A 24,624-nucleotide genomic window follows, 5' to 3' on the forward strand; every position below is an offset into this window, starting at 1 on the left:
GTCGGTCACTGGCAGGTCTGGGATCTGGGTTTGGTCTGGGTGTAGCAGCCCTGAGACTGTTAGGGGAAGCACACTGACTGAAACCATCCACCCTGGCCAGGCACCATAGTAACCATTTGCGTGACTTATTTTACAACAGGAAATCCTAGTAAGGAACATGGAACTAGTAAGTCACCATCAACCAGAAGAGTTCAGGAAAGGTCAAAAGGAGACACCACGTGTCCAACCATCTCCTAGAATGCTTCTCGCTGGCATCCACCTTGGCTGAGCAATGCATGTGCCACCAGGAAGGATTCTGAGTCAGATGATTGGTCAAAGAAAACCCGGAAACTAATCCCATCACCATAAAACCCGAGACTGCGAGCCACGTGGCAGAGCAGTTCTCCTGGGTTCCCTTACCCTGCTGCCCTCCACCCAGGCGCCCTTCCCAATAAAGTCTCTTGCTTTGTCAGCATATGTGTCTCCTCAGACAATTCATTTCCAAGTGTTAGACAAGAGCCCACTTTCGGGCCTTGGAAGGGGGTCGCCCTTCCTGCAACAACACTCTGGAGGCATCACTCAATACCTCTCTGGGCACAATTTTTTCATCCACGCGTGAAGAGTTATTTGAGGTTCCTAAGGTTATTTACAGCCTTGACACTCTGGGGGCTCTCCTGTCTAAATCTCTTGCTGGAGGAACATTCTAGCCTGCCTTAATAATGTAGGGGAATTTAGGGATGAGCAGAAGACAGCATGTCCTCCTATCTTATTATTGTATGTACGTGGGGTGCGGGGGAATTCCCCTGATCACAGTCTTGCCATGTGGAATTCAGTGAAGCTGGTACCTAAGCTTGGAAAAGTAAGGACTGCATTTTTGCCTTTGAGGAATTTATTATCTAGTGGCGAAATGGACAAGTAAACAGGCAATTACAGTACACCATGATAAATCTTACACTTCTTCCTACAGTAATATAAAAGAGGGTCCCTAGCCCAGGCTGGTGGAACAGCATAGGGGAAATCACTGAAGACTGCCTGGAAGAGGTGGTGCCTCTGCTCAGTTTAAAGGCTGACTAGAAGTTAGCCTTTCAGGTCAAGGGCTGGAGCATTCAGGCAGAGAAAACAACATACTCAGGGGCTGAGTGTGGGAAAGTGAGCGCAGAGGAACGAGTGTCCACCAGTCCTTTTTGTTCCTCTTCCTTGTAATCTCCAATCCTTTCACCTCTCTAATCCACAGCTTTATACCATCACACTACCCTTTTTTTTCTCTTTTCTTTTCATCTTTCTCTTCCATTCTCTTTAGACAAAGAGAAGAATGTAACCTAATGAGTTCATGAGCAAATGAGGAAGCGAGGAGAAATCTGGCGTGTTGAGGTGTAGAAAGGTGTGTACTGGGTCCCAGGAGGGGGCTCCTCCCCTTCTAGCCTCCAACAGGGCACTTCTTCCCCCGCATCCCTTCCCTGTGACTCATGACCACCTCATCCATCCTCTCATAAGACCCTGTTCTCTTGAGGAACCTGCCACCCCTCCATGATCCCTCCATCCCTCTCTGTCAGGGTCACCCACAGATTCCCAGTCACATCCCCTACTTCACTGATGACTGGCATGTAGCTCAACATCTTCCACTCCAGCCCATGTCCTGCCACTGAATGGGTGGAGTCGGCTCCAAGTACCTTGGCCTCTCAGCTCCTTGACCGCCCCCCCATCTCCAGTACACGCTCCACTTCAGTTCACCTGTTTCCATGATTGCGTCCTGGACCTTGTCATCTGCCAGGACTGCTCCTCTCTGAAGTCAGAAACTTTGTTCTCTCCCTCTGTGAACACATCTCGTTCTCTCTCTCTGCATCCCAGTTCAGTCGATCAATTACTCCAAGTATAGCAGGTCTCTGACCTCATCCATGCCATCAGTCCACCGATTCTAATTCCCCTTTAAAATCCACAGACTGTCTTCACTTTCCTTTCTAGATGAATCAGATTTCTAGTCCAGCATTCAGACACTTTTACAAATATCCTTATTTCCTTGCTTCATTGTCCTTAAATCATCCTTGCCTTATCCCTTGCTTTCATCTTCCTTGGGCCATCAATCATCAAGTTCTATTGAATTTTAAATAATTTTTCAAATCACCCCTGTCTTTCCATCGCCACTGCCCATCAGCCTCCAGCACGACCGTCCCAGACAACTGGAAACCCTCCTCGTGGCTCTGCTTCCAACTTGCTTCTCTACCATCAGGTCTCCCGCTGGGCAGCCTCTGTGATTTTTATTTTAATGCAAATGAAATCAATTGAATTATTCTACTGCCTAAAACTTCTTGATGCCCTCAGGATGAGATGACTTCTTGTTGCCCTCAGGATGGACTCCAGTCTTCTTCACAAAAGCCTCAGGGTTCCTAGTTTGGCTCCTGCCCCTGCCTCTGGCCTCACCTGGGACTGTTGTGTTAGTCACTTTGCTGCTGTTGCTGCTGCTCAGTTGCTTCAGTCGTGTCCGACTCTGTGCAACCCTATAGACGGCAGCCCACCAGGCTCCCCCATCCCTGGGATTCTCCAGGCAAGAACACTGGATTGGGTTGCCAAGTCACATCCATTCTCTTTGCAACCCCATGGAGTGTAGCCTGGTCCATGGAATTCTCCAGGCAAGAATACTGTAGTGGGTAGCCATTCCCTCCTCCAAGGGGTCTACCGTGCCCAGCTCAAACTCCATTCTTCAGCCCTTAGTTTCTTTGAGTCCCTTGAATACTCCACACTCTAACCTGAGGTTGGTGACAGCAGGATATGGCAGAAAATGCCCTGGGGGGCAGAGGTGAATCCTAGTCCTGCTCTGCTCTGCTCTCTTGCTGTGTGACAGTGGGTCCTTCCCAGAATAATGCTCTATGAGTCAAATCCCAACTTGTCTAATTTCCTCATCTGCAATGACATCCTTCTTTCCTCCAGAAGACAGAAGATAAAACTAGGAGATGGGGAAGGATCCTGTACACATTTAAATGCTTCCTACTAATTATGATAGAATAATGATAGTGAATGTTTACTCAAAGTTTGCCACATGTCAGGCATTAGGCCAAGTACTTTATGTGCATGATTCATTCACTTCCTATAAAACCTTATGAAGCAAGTGTCATGGTCATCCCTAGTCTATGGAAGAAAATGCTGATCTCAAAGGGGTTATAGTAATTTGATTGAGGTTTCTGGCAGAACACAAGTCTGAGCCTGCATCAGTCTGGCTTCCAAGTTCATCTTCTGAATCACTTTGTTATATTGAATAGTTAGATGGGCAGGGAGTAGGTATCTCATTTTTTAGAAGTGATTTTAGGAGATAGATTTAAACTATTATTACTTAATAAATAAGGGTCTTAGGTAATGCTTCTCTGTACTTTTTAAACTAAGGCTCAGCCTAGTTCCCCAATCTCTAAATTCCAGCTTCAGAACAAACCACCTAAAGCCCCAAAGATCACTCCCAAGGAGTGTTCCATCCTGTTTGTTTTCAGGCCGCCAGGCTGATCTGGACCAACACATCTGTATGTGTTTCCTTGACAGTTCACCCAATACCTTCTCCTCTGCGTACGTGTCTGATTGAAGCAGGCTCTAACTATTCAATAACCCCTACTTCCATGCCCACAACTGTGAAGATTTTCTAGCCAAACTATAAGGTGCTCACTGATGAAGGTACCCAGAGAGTGCTAACGATGAAAGAGGGATGAAGCATCTTGCTGAACCCCTCCACCTGTAGTGGATTCCCCAGATATAGCAGACATCCTTGCTGGGCTTCAAGTAAGTGTGGCCACAGGGAGGTAAACTGTCACTCACCCAACTCCCTCACTCACAAATTTAAGTGACTAACAAATGCTTAACATCATTTTTGTTTATCATAGCTTCAGGAGAAATTTGAGACAGACTCTCTGTTTCAAGGAGATCTCAGTCAGGTGGGGAAGACCAGAAATGCATCACTGAGAGATTAGCATTGAACATTAAGATGGCAATATAAGAAAGGAGCACAAGAATTGTCATCAGAGTAGAAGGATGTGTGTTCATCTTCCCCTGTGAGAACTCCAAAATTGCAACTTTGCTGCTAAATAACTATCGACAGGATATATGTTGGATCCCACCAAAAAAAGATACCCCACGTCTAAGGGCAAAGGAGAAGCTTCAACAAAATGGTAGGAGGGGCAAAATTGCATTTAGAATGAAACCCATACCTGCCAGAGACGCTCGGAGGGCTCACACAAAACCTTGTGCGCACCAGGATCCAGAGACCCCACAGAGACTGAGCCAGACCCGCCTTTAAGTGTTTGGGTGTCTCCTGCAGAGGCACAGGTCAGCAGCGGCCTGCCACGGGGACAGGGGTTCTGCCTGCAGCAGACCTGGGACACGCAGTGTGTGGCATAAGCCCTCTTGGAGGAGGTCGCCATCAGCCCCAACACAGAGCCACTAAGCACACGACCCACAAACTGCAGAACAATTATACCAAAGAAATCTCACACTGTTAAGAAAGTTCTAGGACCCACAACAGATTTCCCAACCTGGGGATCTGGCAAAGGGACTGAGAACCTCCAGGGAATTTGACTTTGGAGGCCAGTGGGATTTGATTACAGAACTGCCACAGGACTGGGTAAACAGACTTGGAGGACACAACAAAACCTTTTGCACACAAGGACCCAGGAGAAAGGCGCAGTGTCCTCACAAGGGACTGAGCCAGACTTGGCTGTGTGTGTCCAGGACTCTCTGACGGAGGAGGAGGTGTGGGTCAGGGGCACTGAACAGTGCGGGCATAAGTCCTTTTGAAGGAGGTTGCCTTTACCACAATTACCCCTGTCATAGCTTGACCTTAGGCCAAACAACAGGGAGGGAACACATCAACAGAAAATTGGATTAAAGGTTTACTGAGCATGGCCCATCAGAACAAGTCCCAGATTCCCCCACAGTCAGCTCCTCCCATCAGGAAGCTCCACAAGCCTCTTATTCTCATCCATCAGAGGGTAGACAGAATGAAAACCACAATCACAGAAAACTAACCAAACCGATCACATGGACCACAGCCTTGTCTAACTCAGTGAAACTATGAGCCATGCCGTGTAGGGCCACCCAAGACTGACAGGTCATGGTGGAGAGTTCTGACAAGACATGGTCCACTGGAAGGGGGAATGGCAAACCACTTCAGTAGTCTTGCCTTGAGAACCCATGAACAGTATGAAAAAGCAAAAAGATACACTGGAAGATGAACTCCCCAGGTTGGGAGGTAACCAACATGCTACTGGAGAAGAGTGGAGAAATAACTCCAGAAGGAATGAACAGACGGAGCCAAAGCGAAAATAACAGCCAGTTGGGGATGTGACTGGTGATGGAAGTAAAGTACAATGCTGTAAAGAGCAATATTGCATAGGAACCTGGAATGTTAGGTCCATGAATCAAGGCAAATTGGAAGTGGTCAAACAGGAGATGGCAAGAGTGAACACTGACATTTTAGGAATCAGTGAACTAAAATGGACTGGAATGGGTAATTCACATGACCATTATATCTACTACTGCGGGCAAGAATCCCTTAGAAGAAATGAAGTAGCTCTCATAGTCAACAAGAGACTCCAAAATGCAGTACTTGGATGCAATCTCAAAAATGACAGGATGATCTGTTTGTTTCCAAGGCAAACCATTCAATATCACAGTAATCCAGTCTATACCCCAACCACTAATGCTGAAGAAGCTGAAGATGAACGGTTTTATGATGACCTACAAGACCTTGTAGAACTAACACCAAAAAAAGATGTCCTTTTCATGATAGGGGACTGGAATGCAAAAGTAGGAAGTCAAGAGATAGCTGGAGTAACAGGCAAGCTTGGCCTTGAAGTACAAAATGAAGCAGGGCAAAGGCTAACAGAGTTTTGCCAAAAGAATGCACTGGTCATAGCAAACACCCTCTTCCAACAACACAAGAGACAATTCTACACATGGACATCACCAGATGGTCAACACCGAAATCAGACTGATTATATTCTTTGCAGCCAAAGATGGAGAAGCTGTATACAGTCAGCAAAAACAAGACTAGGAGCTGACTGCAGCTCAGATCATGAACTCCTTATTGCCAAATTCAGACTTAAATTACAGAAAGTAGGGAAAACTATAGGCCATTCAAGTATATCCTAAATCAAATTCTTGATGATTATACAGTGGAAGTGACAAATAGATTCAAGGGATTAGATCTGATAGACAGAGTGCCTGAAGGACTATGGACAGAGGTTCGTGGCATTGTATGGGAGGTTGTGATCAATACCATCTGCAAGTAAAAGCAATGCAAAAAGGCAAAATGGTTGTCTGAGGAAGCCTTGCAAAGAGCTGAGAAAAGAAGAGAAGCTAAAGGCAAAGGAGAAAAGGAAAGATACACTCACGTGAATGAAAATTTCCAAAGAATAGCAAGGAGAGATAAGAAAGGCTTCCTAAGTGATCAATGCAAAGAAATAGAGGAAAACAACAGAATGGGAAAGACTAGAGATCTCTTCAAGAAAATTAGAGATACCAAGGGAACATTTCATGCAAAGATGGGCTCGATAAAGGACAGAAATGGTATGGACCTAACAGAAGCAGAAGATATTAAGAAGAGGTGGCAAGAATACACAGAAGAACTATACAGAAAAAATCTTCATGACCCAGATAACCATAATGGTGTGATCACTCACCTAGAGCCAGACATCCTGGAATGTGAAGTCAAGTGAGCCTTAGAAAGCATCACTATGAACAAAGCTAGTGGAGGTGATGGAATTCCAGTTGAGCTGTTTCATATCTTAAAAGATGATGCTGTGAAAGTGCTACACTCAATATGCTAGCAAATTTGGAAAACTCAGCAGTGGCCACAGGACTGGAAAAGGTCGGTTTTCATTTCAATCCCAAAGAAAGGCAATGCCAAAGAATGCTCAAACTACTGCACAGTTGCACTCATCTCACACGCTAGTAAAGTAATGCTCAGAATTCTCCAAGCTAGGCTTCAACAGTACAGGAACCAAGAACTTTCAGTTGTTCAAGCTGGTTTTAGAAAAGGCAGAGGAACCAGAGATTAAATTGCCAACATCCATTGGATCATTAAAAAAAGCAAGAGAATTCCAGAAAAACATCTAATTGTACTTCACTGACTATGCTAAAGCCTTTGACTGTGTGGATCACAACAAACTGTGGAAATTCTTCAAGAGATGGGAACACCTGTCTCCTGAGAAATCTGTATGCAGGTCAAGAAGCAACAGTTAGAACCGGACATGGAACAATGACTGGTTCCAAATTGGGAAGGGAGTATTTCAAGGCTGTATATTGTTACCCTGCTTATTTAACTTACATGCAGAGCACATCATGTGAAATGCCAGGCTGGATGAAGCACAAGCTGGAATCAAGACTGCAGGGAGAAATATCAATAACCTCAGATATGCAGATGATACCACCCTTATGGCAGAAAGTGAAGACGAACTGAAGAGTCTCTTGATGAAAGTGAAAGAGGAGCGTGAAAAAGCTGACTTAAAACTCAGCATTCAGAAAACTAAGATTATGGCATCCATTCCCATCACTTCATGGCAAATAGATGGGGAAACAATGGAAACAATGACAGACTTTATTTTCCTGGGTCAAAAATCACTACAGATGGTGACTGCAGCCATGAAATTAAAAGACACTTGGTCCTTGGAAGAAAAGCTATTAAAAGACACTTGGTCCTTGGAAGAAAAGCTATGCCAAACTTGGTCCTTGGAAGAAAAGCTCTACAAAAGTAGAGACACTACTTTGCCAACAAAGGTCCATCTAGTCAAAACTATAGTATTTCCAGTAGTCATGCATGAATGTGAGAGTTGGACCAGACAGAAAGCTGAGCACCAAAGAATGGATGCTTTTGAATTGGGGTGTTGGAGAGTCCCTTGGACTACAAGGAGATCAAACCAGTCAATCCTAAAGGAAATCAGTCCTGAATATTCATTGAAGGACTGATGCTGAAGCTGAAGCTCCAGTACTTTGGCCACCTAATGTGAAGAGTGGAGTCACTAGAAAAGACCCTGATGCTGGGAAAGATTGAAGGCAGAAGGAGGAGAGGACAGAGGATGAGATGGTTGGATGGCATCACCGACTCAGTGGACATGAGTTTCAGCAAGCTCCAGGAGATGGTGAAAGACAGGAAAGCCTGGTGTGCTGCAGCCCATGGGTTGCAATGAGTCAGACACAACTGAGCGACTGAACTGAATTGAAAGCAGTAACTCCAATACCCCCTAGCTGTGCAAGTCTGAGCAAGTTTCACTTAACCTCTCTGAGCTTCAGTGTCCATATCTGCAAAATGGGGGTCATAATAGCTATCTCAGTGGTTTGCAAAGATCAGTAAGGTTAATGACTGTGAAAGTAGTGCTGGAGAAGACTCTTGAGAATCTCTTGGACTGCAAGGAGATTAAACCAGTCAATTATAAAGGAAAGCAACCCTGAATATTCATTGGAAGGATTGTTGCTGAAGCTGAAGCTTCAATACTTTGGCCACCTGATACGAAGGGCCAACTGATTAGAAATTATCCTGATGCTGGGAAAGATTGAAGGCAAAAGGAGAAGAGGGTGGCAGAGGATGAGATGATTAGATAGCATCACCAGCTCAATGGACATGAATTTGAGCAAGCTTTGGGAGATAGTGAAGGACAGGAAAGCTTGGCATGCTGCAGTCCATGCAGCCACAAAGAGCTAGATATGACTTAGTGACTGAACAACAACAATATGAGAAAGTGAGTTACAAATGAGAGAGATTACTATTGTCTCATGGGTTTTAAAAATGAAAATGGAGTTCCAAATGCAGCTTATCATTACCGTTGCTCTTTAGGGAATAAGACAATTACTTAAAATGCTTAAAAATTCATGTAGACTGTAGAATCTCTCTGCCTTGAATGCTCTTCCTTCTGATATATACGTAGTTCACTTTCCTATGTCCTTTGTCATTTTTCACATGTCACTTTCTCGATGATGTCCATCCTGACCACCTATTTAATAATGCAAACCTTCCTTTCCTCCCACCCTTCAGCACTCCACATCACCTAACCCTAATTAATTTTGTCTTTTTCCAAGTACTTATTGCCTTCTAACACATTTATGAATTCACTCTTTATACTTATTGTTTATCATTTTTCTCCTCCCACCAAAATGTGGGCAGGGATCTTTGTTTCTTCATTGGTGTATTTGCAACCAAAATGAGTACCTAGTATAGAGTAGCTTCTCAATGATTTCTGCTCAATGAAAGAATGAAAAGTGAAATGTATGTTGAATGGCTGCCACATCAGAAGACATTCTTGCAAGATTGGGTACAGGAAGGCAGAATACAGAAATCAGCAACCTGGTCTTGGGAAGATGGTGGCTGAGAAGTTCATGACCACAATGTGTGAAGCATGAGTGATTTAGAATCCTAAAATAACAAACCAGAGAGCACAACTTAAAACTCACAGAGGCAGTTTTAATCCAATAAGAGGAATCCATCTTTATACATGGAGAATGAAGAGACTCCATGTCATTGTATAAGAAAAGTTTGAATAATTTCTAAGTGTGAATAACTTCCAAGTTTGAATAATTTCCAATAGTTTCCTACCATGAATAATAAATTATTCCAAATCCTAGCAATTTAAAGGGTTTTCCTGCTGACTCAGAAGGCAAAGAATTCACCTGCAATGTGGGAGACCTAGGTTTGATCCCTGAGTTGGGTAGATCCCCTGAAGAAGGAAATGGCAACCCACTCCAGTATTCTTGCCTGGAGAACCCCATGGACAGAGGAGTCTGGCGGGCTACAATTTATGAGGTCACAAAGAGTCAGACACAACTGAGCAAAGAGACTCCATGTCATTGTAGAATAAAAGTCTGAATATTTCAGAGTGTGCATTAGTTTTCTACTAGGTATAGTAAATTACTCTAAATCCTAGCAATTTAAAACAACAAAAATTTATTATCTCATAGCTCCTGTGGGTCAGGAATTCAGGCAGCTCAGTCAGGTGGTTCTGGCTCAGGGTCTTTCAAAAGGTCGTGGTTAAGACCTTGGCAGTGGCCATGATCATTTGAAGGCTTGTCTGGGGAGGGAAGATGGGCTTCCAAGATGGTTCATTCACATGGCTGTTGGCAGGAGGCTTCAGTCCCTTACCACGTAGACCCTTCCACAGAGCTGCTTGAACATCCTGATGACATGGCAGCCAACTTTCCCTAGAATGAGTGATCCAAAAGCAGAAGAAGGTGGAAATCATTATATGTTTTATGATCTATCCTCAGAAGTCACAATCTGTCATTGATGTATTATTCTATTGCTACACAGGTCTGCCCTACTTAATGTTAGAGAAGATTACAAAATAACATGAATACCAGAAAGCAGGGAGTATTGAGGGTCATCTTGGAGGCTGGTTACCACAGAATGAAACTCAGGAAGAATGCAGAATGTGTGGCAGCATCATGGTCTATGGAAAGCGGTCATCATCTCTCGCCACCCCCTTTGGCTCACCAGAGATGACTGGCCAGAGGGCAGAGTTTGTGCTACGAGTCATCAACAGCAACTCCAGGCCTTCCGCTGTACACAGTGCTCAAGGCAATATATGGAAACATGGATCCATTTTAGGGTGCCTGACTTCTTCCACCTGGGACCCTGGATGCTGGCTTCTGCTTGCCAACACATTTCTCTTGTTGATCCTGCCATTAATAAATGAAAGAGGAGAGGGAGCCCAGAGTGTAAGAAAAGAGCGACCACATGGCCTAAGGAAGACGATCAGGGAACAGAATACCAGTGTGGCCTCAGAAATCTCCTACCATAAGCCTTTCTAATTGGCCAGAAGTATATGTGTCAATTAAGAAAGAGTCCTGCCCAAGGAAGGCTTCATGAGAAAAGAAAAAGCCCCAAAGAGGATGTTTCTTTCATGATTGGAGACTCTTAAGGCTGCAGCTATCATGTTCCATCCTCCTCTCTCAGGCAGGTCCCATACTTCATCTAAAAAAAAATGGGTAGCATTTGCTCCTGCTGAGAGAGTCACTTCCTAGGCAGGTTGATAAGAAATCTAGGGGTCTGGAATTCTCAAGGAGGAAGAAAGGACAAACTTTTTTTCCTCTACATTCCTTAGAATTATATCCTGCCTGAGGACAGTCTCTGGATTAAACCTTCTGGCTAATCCTGTTATCTTAAAATGTAAATTATGGGAGTAGGTCTGATGAAGTCTTTACAACCTCCAGACATTCTTTGGATTCATTGGAGAGTATATAACTCCATTGCTAACACTAGCAAGTGGGTACTCTTTCTACCCCCTTCTGATGTCTATGTCAGAAGCTTTCTCTATCTCCTTTATACTTTAATAAAACTTTATTACACAAAAGCTCTGAGCGATCAAGCCTCGTCTCTGACCTCGGATTGAATTCTTCTCCTCTGGAGGCCAAGAATCCCCCTGTCTTTGTGTGATTCAGCAACAACCTTTCACTGCCATTGCTGCTGCTGCTAAGTCGCGTCAGTCGTGTTCAACTCTGTGCGACCCCATAGATGGCAGCCCACCAGGATCCCCCGTCCCTGGGATTCTCCAGGCAAGAACACTGGAGTGGGTTGCCATTTCCTTCTCCAATGCATCAAAGTGAAAAGTGAAGTCGCTCAGCTGTGTCCGACTCTTAGCGACCCCATGGACTGCAGCCCACCGGGCTCCTCTGTCCATGGGATTTTCCAGGCAAGAGTACTGGAGTGGGCTGCCATTGCCTTCTCCTTTCACTGCCATTAATGACTCCAAAAGATGGACAGTGTGCATTTCCACCAGCTTCGGAGATCTTAGAAAAAGAAAAATCTCCTTGTCCTTGGGCACCAATATATTCTCTTTGTTTTTCATGTTTAATAAAAAGTGGTCTGTGCCAGAGTGCCCCACACCATATGACAATGACAGTCAAGAAGACTTCAATCAGAGGAGGAGGAGGAGGCAGATGAAGGGCCTGAGAAGCCAGGAAGAAAACTGAGGCTGTGCCAAAGCATCACCATGAAGACCAACGCCTCCTCCTGGCTTGTGCGTGGTAAGATGGGAGCTCAGCGGAACCTAATTCAAAGGGATGACAAGCAACTTGAACCCCTCTCGCTCAAGATGAGTAAGAGCTTTCGACAGGCAAGTGCCAAAGAATTGTGGTGCAGATAAATAGAATGGAAGAAAGAAATGTAAGCTTGAATTCTGTGAAAGTTCTAAAAACATGCTTAATTTCAGACATGTAAAATCAGAGGCTGAATTCATGCAGAAGAAAAACAGCTGAAAATGTTCCTCCTGAAGTTTCTTAATAATAACTAACAGTCATTGGAGTTAACATTTATAGAGTGTTTCTTTTTGTCAGGGACTCCCAAATGTCTTACATCTAAATGCCTTAATCAATCACCACAACCCAATGAAGTCAGTATTAATATACCCACTTATAGATGAGAAACTCAAGATGATAGAGGCTAACCAACTTGTTTAAGGTAACATCAGTTCAGTTCAGTATTTACAGTCAGGATTCGAATTCTGGCAGGCTTACCCCAGAGCCCACAGCTGTAACCACCACACTATACTGTTTTTAAAGGCTTTAAGAAAGGAAACCAATGCTGGTGAGTATCATTCACAGAATTCATGGGGAGATTCAACACGGTGGTCTAGAAGTCTTCCAGCTCATTACGGAGTGAACACCATGATCTCATCACTTCAGTGGAGCCTTCTGTGCTGCTGAATTTCAATCCCTTGATTTTATTCCTGAAGAAATCAATGTGGTCAAGCATCCTGCGCAGGGCTCCTGGGCCTCTACTGCCTCTGTCCAACAGAAAGCACTGACCGCCAACCAAGCTCCCGTGAGTTCCTCCTGCATCTGTGCAGGGTCCCAGGTCATGCTACTCCCCCCCACCACTCCCCCGCTGCCTCTGGAAAATCTAGGAGTTTAGTCTTGGAGATATAACAAGTTTTCATCCCGTGATAATAAGAAAGCAACACCAAAGGCCTAAAGGTTGGAAGAAGTCTGGGTTTTACCGTTTGGACAGTTCAGTTCACCTTGGAGAGGTGTGACACAGGAGGTGATATTATCAGTGTTTTTCAGGAAAGCTTGTATCAGTCCATACACTCCTGCTCCTCCACTCCCAGGCCTCCTCCTGCTCCCACCTCCCCCACCTCTGCCCCCAGGACTTGCTGAGGTTCATTCCCAGTGCATTTCATCCAAAAAACTCCTAGATCCAGTTGCCAAACTACTTCCTAGATGGTCCTCGGCTTTCAGAATCCCAAGAAGTTATTTCATCCTTTCTTCCCCCTCTGCTATCTCCTCCTTTCCTGCCTTCATATGCAAAGGTCACAGTCACTTCAGTTTATCAAAGAAAATGCCTTCTTATCCATATTCTCTTCCCTCATTCTGTATGCCCCTTACATAGGTCAGAGAGAAGCACTGTTTTAGCATCAGACGATCTGGCTTTGAATCCCCTTATTAGCCATGACCTTGTGCAAGCTATCTACCTCTCTAAGTCCACACTTCTTCTGTAAAATGGGGATAATAATAGTGCCTGTTTCCTAGAGTTGTCGTAAGAATGGGAGTTGAAATAAAAATGTCACGTGTGCAGCACAGGGTCCTGCACAGAGCAAATGCGTGACAAATGATGGCTGTTATGATGATTAGGTCAGTGACAGAGGGACTGGTAAGTGGGGTCACTTGTTCAGAGCAGCCCTTCTAAGGAAGCCTGTGAGTAAGCCACTTTCCCAGACCAAAGGTTCCCGGGGAATTGCTAGTGATGTTGCTGCCTGGGGTAATAGAAAGGAGAGGAGGCAATTATACAGCATGTAACAAAAATAATTTCATTTCTAATGCCTTTCCCCTGCTGGGCCACTTAGACTCTAAACAATAACAGCAACGTGGGGGTGCAAATGAGGCACGTTCTGAAGGAGCCCAGTGACAAATGCACGGGCCCCACGACTCACTTTGGCTCCCAGACATCTGTGGGGGAATGTCCTTGGGGACTGTGGCTGCCATTCTGTGTGCTGAGCCTCAGCGCCCTGGAAGCTGGGTCTGCCCGGGCTGACTGCGGGCTTATCGACAAGGCCCCTTGGGGCCGAGTCTATCTGACTTCACTTAACCATCCTCTGTCTGGGAACACGCTGATATCACTCAGAGGGCTCCAGGGAAAGCCAGGGGGTCCTCCCTTCTTTCCCTCCCCCATCACTGGAGACAGTAAAGAATTTCCCCTGTCTGTTCCTAGAAAAAGTGCAAATCCTCGCAGGTGCCATCAGATTATGACAAATTGCCCATCTGTGCCACACTGATGCCTTACACATGCATATTGAACATCAACTGCTTCCAAGGGCCCTCAAGAGTTCACTTCTCCTCAGCTCCCACATCTATGACACTGGCTCCACATTCTCAGAGGCCCCCATGGTTTCCAGGGCTCTGAGTTTGGGACCCTGCGTGGACACAGCCTTTTCCATCCCTGGGATGGGGGAGTCCCCAGGCCCGAGGGCATCATCTCTGGCTCCTTCCTGTTCTCTGAAGCCAGCAGGGGCCTCTGCTCCTTTAGAGACACAGTCCCAGGTCTCCTAGGGAAAGAGGAGGCTGCACCCTCCCAGGGGGCTTCACACCTGCCAAGGGTGTTGATTTACCTCATTCATCAGATTGAAAGGGAGAAGAAGAGGGGAAATGTACAAGACCGGAAGGGCAAATTTCTCTCCTTTCTCTGGACCCAAACACGAACAAACCAAGTAGCTGAATCGTGGAGTTTTTCTCCTCCACCCACATGTACTGACACTATAATCAAGCTATTTTCCAAGCCTATGCATTTAGATAATATGATTCTATTGTTTAACAAAATAACAACAAGAAAGAAATCTTCCATTACATTGGTGATGGGGACAGGTTAGAGGCAGCGGTATATTAACATCAGATTCCAACACTGCTGCAATAATTAAATAGACTGGAGATAATATCAGTCTACCACCCAGAACTGGTAAATAAGCAACTTGCTTAGTGGCTCTATTTAGTAACCTGGAGAGCTCATACAGAATCCCAAAGCAAATGCTGGAGTCTTCCCAGGGCCGTAAGAGGCCCTACTGGGGGGTGAAAGGAAGGAATATGACACTGGGGGTCATCTAAGTGAGAGGCTGCACACAGGGGAGGATGCCTACTGGGAAGTCGAGCCCTTCCTGCTGCCTGTGGTTTCCAAGTACTTCCTAAACGCAGGATGATCTCCTGCTAGCAGAGCTCCTGATAAGACAGAGAAGCTTTGATTGCCAAGCTCAATCCTGGTACACTGGAACTGCAAAGTTTACACCACTCTTTTTTTTTTTTAAAGAAATTTATTTATAGGCTATATGTTTAAAGTTGATCTCCTACTTTATTTTATTTTTTTAAACTTTTAATTTTGTATTGGGGTGTAGCTGATTAACAATGTTGCAATAGCTTCAGTTTCAGGTGGACAGCTGAAGGGACTCAGCCACATATATACATGCATCCATTCTCCCCCCAGTTCCCCTCCCATCCAGGCTGCCACATAACCTTGAGCTGAGTTCCCTGTGCTATACATTAGCTCTTTGTTGGTTATCTATTTTAAATACGGCAGTGTGTCCATGTCCATCCCAAATTCCATAACTATCCCTTCCTCCCAGCAACCGTAAGTTCTTTCTATAAGTCTGCACCACTCAATTTTTGGAGAACTTTCCTAACAGAAGACAGAAACCATATTTCCGGACTAAAGAAAAAGCTGTCGTGTTTGGAGTCAGGAACATCCAGAATGACTTCTGAGGAAGTCCAAATAATCTAAGGAATTTAAAGTCCTGGTAACTATGTCTGAGGGGAAATGGAACCGACTGGGCAGTCATTCTGTTCTTTTCAAGCCCTCATATCTTAGGCTGCTGTGATGTGTGATACACGACCTGATTCTGGGAGATGCTGGAGATATAGCTTGGGGTCCCAGCATTGTAAATCAACTTTGATTCTCCTCTCCCCTCCTCAGCCTTCACTGTTGGAGATTTCTGGATATTACACCACATGGGAGGGAGAAATAAAGGGTGGCAGGTGTGAACGTGTGAGTCACTGGAAGGGGAAGGATTGGCTCAAGAAAGTCTCATCACCCTCTGCCCCCCACCCCCACCACACACATCACCTGTGCTATCTTCATAGCTTCTTCCTCAACACCGAAACACAACTTCCACATGCGGGGAAGATGGAGACAGCTCCCTCCAGACCGAGTCCACAAGCCTTTCCCCGATACATGTTTATACAGAGAACAGGGGCCTTAGACCAGTCTAGCTTCAGCAGGTCAGCCCAAGGTACGTGTGAGGCCAAATTCTTATGAGATCCTGAGCTCCCTTTGTTTCCACTGGTAGGAGGGGAAAAAACAGGCTTTCTTTCAAGTTCAGATTCTCCTACATCACTGCACATTCTAGACTGAAATAATTCAACCTTGCAGGTGAAGAAAAAAAACTGACTAGCCCACAAGCCTTATCACTGGCCTTATTCGCCCCTACAAGCTTCCCAGCTTTTATAGAGCACAAGAACCAAATCGATGCAGTCAATATGTCACTGCCAATAGGGCACATGTGGCTACCAGCCTTGGGGAACATGGTGTGCTACTAAGCTGAACTAATCACTCCTTGGCATTTCAGGAGCAGTTGGGTTAGCAGATCATGGCATAAGCATACTGAAAGATGATGATTCCCCTAGAAGGGGAGGGGAGGGAAAACACACTGGGTTGGCCCCCAGAGGAGACTCAGTATTTACACAGGTCAATGTAAAACCATATTGGTGATTCCTAGAGAGACCAAAAATCTGTTTTAGAAAAAAAGGGAGGCCCAGGCAGATCCTGTGGGAGGAGACTGGGCTGCATCCTCTATCACAGCGAAGGGACTGAACCAGGAGGTTGGTTCATCCACAGTCCCACATCCGAAGAATTTAACACGTGTAACTGCAGAAGGCAAGGGTGTTGACTCAAGACCTTAATCATGTTCTCTCTCGTTAAGGAAGTAATAACTTGTATGAGAGATGATTTCTTAACCCAGTGTACATATGAATCACCCAGAAATATTGTTAAAATATACATTCCTGGGCCTCTGCTTGAGACTCTCATTCGGCAGTTCTTCAGATAAGAAACAAAATCATGCATTTTAAACTAGCTTCTCTGGTGATTCAGATACAGAGTTTATTAAAACAAAACTCAGCCCTTAGAGAAATGCTATCCCAGACCTCTGTAATAATTCAGAATCTCCCATGTTTCAGGCACCTTCCTCCCCCCACCTCACCCCAGGATGTATAGGTAAGATGGAAGGAACTCAGAATGTTCTTCAAGATACCAAGGCTGGAACCATGGTGGCCCTCACTTGGCTCTCAGTCTAACCCTGTCAAATGTCTTCCCCACCAGATGTCTAATTTCAGAGCTGGCATCAGCAGCCCCCTCCCAGTCAAATATATCAGGAATCCTGAATACTAAGCAGACAAGTCAAAGGCAGGGGACTGGGACACAATGAATCAGCTCACTAACTCTCTTGCAATTGGTCACATGCACCACAAGCCTCTCTTTCTGTCCACCCTCATTAAATAGCAGCAACAGGGAGAAAAATGAAACAAAAAAATGATTTCTTTTTCAAGTGGTCCTTATGCCACAGGATGAATCAGGGGTAAGCAGAGTATTTGCATCCAATGGGGTAAGAATCACTGTTCATGCCGTCCTGGGGAGGAGAAAGAATTAGCCTGAAAGGTTTGTAGCCTGGTCAAAATCCAGAAATAGTTGGATCTGACGAAGGAACTAGAGAGGGATCCACAAAGTGTCTTGCACCTCACCAGCCTCAGGATCCCCCAGGACAAAAAGTATGGGGTGCTGGGGGGCGGACAGTATGACTCATTCACTCAGATAGCTTCCCTGTGGCTGAGAGAAAGGACCTGTCCCTACGGAGCCGCGGTGCTGTGACTTGTGTCCATGACGAAGCCTGCCGTGCAGACGCACAGGCACCCTCTTACCTCTGCTCTTCAAGAGGAACGGCTCATAGGCTAAGGGCGGCAGCCAGGGATGGACACGCGCTCTGTCTGGCGCTTACAGCTGCCTCTTGTTTCTGTACACCACCCTACCGGGGCTTTTGGTCCATTCCAAAGTAGAAGAGTCACTCTTTGCCTCTGCGCCTATCGTCACCCCCATTCCCAGGTTGAGATGGGTCTGAAACCCCAACCTCCTTCCTCAACTGAATCGCAAACGGAGAGACGGCCAAGAACGTAAATTCAGAACCAAGGACAGCGGCATATTAGCCATGAGAGCAATTAGTTAGAACCAGCCTCTCCCTCACCCCTGGCTTCGGTCCTTAGAAAATGAAGTCTCCAGGTCGCACAAATGCAGAGTTGCCAAGAACAACCCTTTTCCCTCCAGGGCGATCGGAACTCTGGCCGCGCGCACGGGGGGCCCCCAGCTTTGGTGCCGGGCGAAAAGTGACCTCCCGAGATGGTCCGGGAGCCGGCCGCCCTGCGAAGCCGCGGGCCGCGGGGCTCGCTGTCGGCGCTCCGCCGGAGGCTGCACGGCACTGCCCGCCCGTGTCCGGAGCGAGGATTCGCACCCGGGCGGCGCGAAGGATGCCCAGAGTGTGGGAGAGGGGACAGCCGCCGACGTTCCCTTCGCCCCCGGGGAAGCGGCCGGACGGAGAGTTCGGGAAGATCAGGGCAGGTCGGTCCCCGGGCAGACGAGCGCCAGAGTGGCAGGACAAACTTCTGATCCCAGCCGCTCCGCCCTTCGAGCTCCCTCCTCCTCTCCCACTGACCCTGCCTGGGCCCGGGCCGCCTGTCCTGCACCCTATTGGCGCTTACCTTCAAGCCATAGGGCGCCCGGGGGCAGAGACGGCGCCGGCTGCACGAGGCTTCCGGCTCCCGCCGCATCCACGCGCGGCCGCCCCTCCGGCAGCTGTCCGGGGCCGCCGCTCTCCTCGGCGGGTCCCTGGCTCCCGGCCCCGCCGCGCCGTTCAGAGCCCCGGCGGGCAGCCGCTTGGCCGGCTTCGGCCCGCGGGGAGCAGTGGACGGGCCGCGGCGGGGCGGGGTGGGGCGGGGCCGGCCGGGCGCTGGGCGGGCGAGCGGCGCAGAGACCTGGCGCGGAGGCGGCGCGGTGCACGGGGCAGGCGGCCGGCTCCGGCACTGCAAAGCTGGACAGCTCCGCGGCGCTCCAGCGCGGAGAGCGCGGGGAGCGCGGGTGGGCGGGGCGGGGCCGCCTGGACCACGGGGCGCCTCGAGCCCCGCCCCTGGGACAGGCCACGCCCCCTGGACAGGCCACGCCCCGGGACAGGCCCCGCCCCTCCCGCCCCTCCCCCCTGCGCGTTGGTAAGCGAGCCTCTAGTGCCCGCAACACCCGAGGCGCTAGCAGGTGGGGATTGCCGCCATCCTTGACTTTTGAGGCAGATGGAGCCCAGGCAGGAACTGAGCCGTCCCACCACACCCCCAAAGTAACAATCTGTAAATGACCAGCGGCAGGGACAGGTGTTGTCGCCTGTCTCTTCCCTCCTTTGAGGAGTCAGAGGACGAGGGTTGGGGGAGGCACCTCCCATCCAGGGAATCGAAGGAGAGATCCAGGACCTCTTCAAAGCTGTGGACAGAGCTGTGCTAAGCTTCGTTGCTTAACTCATTTTCAGGGGAAAGCCTGCTTGGAGCTGACTTGAGAAAGTTCAAGAGGAGGCCCAGAGATTCCAGCTCACCTTTCATTCCAGAAGCAGTAAGGGGTTGGAGTGAGAGGAAGGGAGATGGTGGCGAGGGCTGCCCTGCTGCTGGTCCTCGGCCGCTGGTCTTTGCCTGCAGAGGAACCGCCTTCCCCCCACCTTTCCCCCTTCCCTTTACTTTAAGGAACTGGCCCTTGAACATCACAGGTCAAAAATGAGATATTTTTCAACAGTAAATAATACACTACTACATGGACAGAGGAGCCTGATGGGCTACAGTCCATGGGGTCACAAGAGTCAGTCATGACTTAGAGACTAAACCACCTACATTATCTGGGTTTGGGTCAAACCACTCATGTAGAAGGTGGGTAAGGAGGATGGACTGTATATTAAATGCTGATTTTTGAGGGTTAGCACCCCTAGCCCCAACTGTGTTCAAGGGTTAGCTGTAGTTACTGACTGTCCTTCCTTTGCCAGGCTCTGTGTCCGATTCAAGGGTCACAAAGAGGAATGAAACCAGGCTCCTGCTGTCACCTCCTGCCAGTTTAAGCCAACATGCCTGCGGCTTAAACCGGTGCTATGGAACAAACAAAAAGGGAAGCCTGACAGGAGCTAGGCATTGAAGCAAATACCAGTTCCCTGGGGAGAGGCGGTGTTCCAGGCAGAGGGGAACAACAAGGACAGAGTTAGACCTATATATCAGGGAGTCAGTCCATTGTGGCTGGAATCAAGCCGCTCCAGGACTTTGAGGCTCTAGGCCCTAAAGGTTAAATTTGACTCAGCATTCCCTTCAATGACACAGACAATTATCAAAAGTTAGAGCTGGAAAAACAAATTAGCATTCATCTAAATCCCACTCTTACCACTCTGCAAGAAAGAACAGAGGTACAGAGAAATGGAATCCCTTCCAGATGCCATGGAGATCCAGCTCTGGATCAGTCCCCCATCTCTGGGGGCTCAGACCAGCACATCTACCATCTCTGGAGGCAAACTGGAGGAACGGAAGGAGATGTCAGTGGGCGTGACATGTCTCTTCCCCTACTCTATGGCTTTGGCACTCTACGTGGATCTGGACCATTCCTGTCTCCCTGCAGGCTTGATGGCGAGATATTATAACAATCAGGAATCCTAACGTTTTGCCATATTTGCTTTTAAAGCAATAAAACATTGCAGACATAGTTGAAATCTCAGGGTTCTGCCTTGCATAGCCTCACATCACTCTTCCCAAGGTTTAAAATCCACTTAAGGAAGCAATTGGTGCCTCCCAGCTCAGCACCTGTACATCGACTGAGGGACACAGTCACTCAGTGGACAGGCCACTCCTCTCCTGACCAGTCAGAAGACCTGGATTGATGTCCTGCTTCTGTCACCTACCAGTTGTGTGACCTTGGATAAATAGTTTAATCTCTCTAAGCCTCAGATCCCCCATCTATAAATTGGGGCTAAAAATACCTTTCTCTCTGGACTACACTGGGGATAATAGATGAGGAAGTATTAGATAAACAGTAGCATGGGCAGCCCCTGGCTGCTTCGAGGTGAGGAGGGGAGCCAGGCTTGCTCAGGAAACAGGAGATGACTTCCGTGGGGTGCGCCAACCTGAAGATACGTTAGCGGTAGCTCTGTGCTGCCTTTTCCACCCTGATCTTGCATGGCTGAGTGGATTTCATGCTGGCTCTGAGTGAGACGGATGGATCTTTTAGTTTTCAATTAGCAAACGCCTCGCTCTTTAAACAAGCGGCACAGCAAACAGATGCCCTCAATGATTGATGACAGGGAACATCTGTGGCCAAGCAGGAGGCTGTACCGGAGACTCAGGCTTCCTGGACTGGCAGGGCCCTCTGGAGGTCATGGGGTCCCTCCCCTCCCTTCCAGGCAGAACTGTCCCCAGTCCAAGTAGGCTGGGCGGGGGCAGGGTGGCCCTTTTCCTTATAGCTTTCCTGGTAAGGGGGCCACAGGAGCCTCCTTGAGTTTCCATATGTTCCAGAACCTCAGAGTCAGGAAGTAGTTCCTGGTGTGCTACCTATACCTTTATTTCTACTCTTTATCCTTGAAAATGGTAAAGCAATGTCTAGCAATGAGTATTAGGGGCAGAGGGTGGGTTGAGGCAGGTAGAAATTTTGCTGGCCCATGGTAATGAGGAAGCAAAGGATGGATCCAACAGACGGGAAGGAAAACCTAGAACTCCCTCTGTGCTCCAGGAATGGCTTCTGAGCCAGGGGAGGAGGGATGGCTGGGGCTTGGAAGGGAGAGTCCCTTGCTGGTCTCTGTCAAGCCCTGCACCCACAGAGAGAGACATACACAGGCTGTCACAGGACCCCTTCTGGAAATCATTCCACAAGAGACGAGGGCTGTATGCTCACTGGAGGGGTTGGAAGCAGAGCTGGACCAGGGAAGCTGCATTGCTGGAGTCACACAAGTTCGTGGCCACATTCCATGCTCTCGGGGAAGTTCTGAATGTCTCCCAGCCCCTGCTTCGCTTCCTCGTTTGTGAAGCTGGGATGCTGATCCTATCACAGCGTTATCATGGAAATTAAGTGGGAATGACTACCAGCATATCGGTGCTCAATCAATACGTTTTGCCTGTTTTCTGTTCTCGCTGAAAACTTCAACCAGAGAAACGCTGACGGAAATGCACACAACTCTTTGTGGTGTCCAACCTACTTTACAGATTTCTTAACCTACCTCACAGATGAAAAGGGAATCGTTACTTTCAAGCTCTGGGAATGCTTCTTTTCTGGCCCTCTTCCCTTTTGTCATTTTGCACTTATCCCAGTTGCAGATGACTCTGAGAACGCTAAGGTGGCAATCTTTCTGCATCAGAGGAGGTGTGGGGCACCAAGAAAATGCACTTGTCCTTTTTAGAATTCATTATTTTTATCAAAGTGCAGAAAACCTTAGAGAGAGAGAGAGTTCTTGGTTACCAATGTTGCTGAGAGATCCACGGCCCCATGTCAGAATAGTCTAGTGAAGGGACTGAAGGGCGGGGCGGGGGGTGGGGGGGCTAGGGTGGAGAAGGAGAGGGGTGGGTGGGAAGGAGAGGATTTTATAAAAGGCGAGGTTCAGGGCACACTCCTTGACCAGGACAGGAGAGCAGAGAGAGTTACCTGAGAGTTTTGACATCTGCGTGTGCAGTTCACATTTAGAGACTCATTTCCTCACAGGGATTTTCCACATCAGTGTGAAATGGACATTTATAGATGCTCTTTGCATCCTCCTGTTGTGGAACAGTAAAGAATACAGGTGTGACCCACTTTAAGAACATCTATTATACAACACTTCAGAGTTACAAAACAGATAAATTAAAATGCAATTATTCACATGAAAAATTTACTTAATGCTTGATGGGCAGAGGTCATAAAAATACATGCCTTATTTTTACACCCGTGTTCATAGTAGCATTATTCACAGCAGCCAGAAGGTAGAAGCAACCCAAGTGTCTATGGTGATGAACAGATGAACAGATAAATGAAACAAAGTATGTACATACAATGGGGGTATTAATCCAGTCTTAAGAGGCAGGAAATCCTGTCGCACACTCCGAGATGGATGAAACTTAGGACTTTAAGATAAGTGAAATAAGCCAGTCACAGAGGACAAATAGCTATGATCCCACTTATGAGGTACCTAGAGAAGGAGGAGCTTCAAGTCGCAGTTGCCAGGGGCTGGAGGGAGTGGTGAATAGGGTGTTAGTGTTTAAAAGGTAGAGTTTCTGCTTCAGAAGATGAAGCCATTCTAGAGATGGATGGTGGTGACAATAAGAATGTACTTGATGTCAGGAAACTGTACCCTTAAAAATCATCGACGGTAAATTATATGTTATCTATATTTTACTGTATATAGTATGTATACTATAAATCTTGTGTTTCAGTAGCCACTGAGGTCACCATATATGTGAAAACAAAATAAAACATCTTGGAAGTTACCAGATACTAAATAGGTAGAAAAGTGACTGAATTTAGAAAGTGGTCAATTTATATCTAACTTGGGAAGTTGTATTTAGGGAAGTTCACTCAGTACTGCCTCAGATTTCCTCAGCCCTTTCTGTGATTCATCTACCTTCCAGGAGCTCTATGATGTCAAAAATATTACGATTTGGGGTGAGCACTGGAAAGGTTAAGGGGCTTCCCCTGCTAGAACATAGGAACGGACAAGAGTGATAGTTTTCAGACAGTCTGTACATTTAAACACTCAGCTTTGTTTGTTTAATTTCTATCAAATACAGTTGATTCACAATGTTGTGTTAGTTTCAGATGAACACCAAAGTGATTCAATTATATGTGTGTGTGTACATATATATATATATATATATATATACATGTATTCTTTTTTTACATTCTCTTCCATTATAGGTTATTTCAAGATGTTGAGTATAATCCATTGTGCTATATAGTAGGTCGTTGTTGGTTAACTATTTTATATATAGCAGTGTATATATGTTAATCCCAAACTCATAATCAAGCACTCAGGTTTTGAATGGAGTGGTACAGTTCAGAGAAAGTTCTAATAGTGAAGAAAGGCTCAATTCGAGCTTTCCTCATCCAGGGTGAACAACTCAGAAGCAGAGGTGTTCATAGTCTGTAAGCCAACCGGCAGCGTTCGGGATTCCCTCTCACACCCTGCACCTTTACACGTTTGCCTTGTCTGAGGACCCTACCCAGCTGCTCGTGCCCTTGCTGCCTCCGAAGCAGTCAGGGTATCAATCAGGGAACGTGGATGCAAGAAACAAACAACTTGGGCAGTTTAAGCGAAAAAGGAAGTCACTGAAAATATTGTAAGGCTCACAGAATCATGAGGGAGAGGAGAACATCAGCCTTATAAAACAGGCAGCAACAAAACAGCCTGATGATGTTAGATCTGTAACTAAAATCAAGCCCACCTAGTGGTCCAGGAAGAATTCAGTTATTGCAGGGAAACCCAGGGCACCAGACGGCATCCAACTCCGGCCTTCCCCAACACTGTCATGGTGCTTCTGGAAACTGAAAGTTGTGGCTGCTTGTGGGGCCTCTGGACTGGATGCTCTGTGGTCTCTGCCTCTCTGAGTCATCAGCACCTAGTCAAAATC

At 46.9% G+C, this 24,624-nt stretch overlaps 1 protein-coding gene and 1 long non-coding RNA gene across 2 annotated transcripts in view; one reads left to right on the forward strand and one right to left on the reverse strand.

The window, feature by feature from the left end:
• Nucleotides 1-18,804, reverse strand: part of DRD2 (dopamine receptor D2) — a 71,028-nt gene extending 52,224 nt beyond the window's left edge. The window contains exon 1 of the mRNA XM_061440339.1: nucleotides 18,727-18,804. The gene's annotated coding sequence lies outside the window, so the exon portion shown is untranslated. The remainder of the gene's footprint in view (nucleotides 1-18,726) is intronic.
• Nucleotides 18,805-19,192: 388 nt separating this feature from the next.
• Nucleotides 19,193-20,740, forward strand: LOC133261749 (uncharacterized). The gene is made up of 3 exons (XR_009741124.1): nucleotides 19,193-19,273; nucleotides 19,539-19,618; nucleotides 20,040-20,740. It is a non-coding gene; the product is annotated as an uncharacterized LOC133261749 (long non-coding RNA).
• The last annotated feature ends 3,884 nt before the right edge of the window (nucleotides 20,741-24,624 follow it).

Source organism: Bos javanicus, chromosome 15 (assembly GCF_032452875.1).
Source record: "Bos javanicus breed banteng chromosome 15, ARS-OSU_banteng_1.0, whole genome shotgun sequence".
Lineage (NCBI taxonomy): Eukaryota > Metazoa > Chordata > Mammalia > Artiodactyla > Bovidae > Bos > Bos javanicus.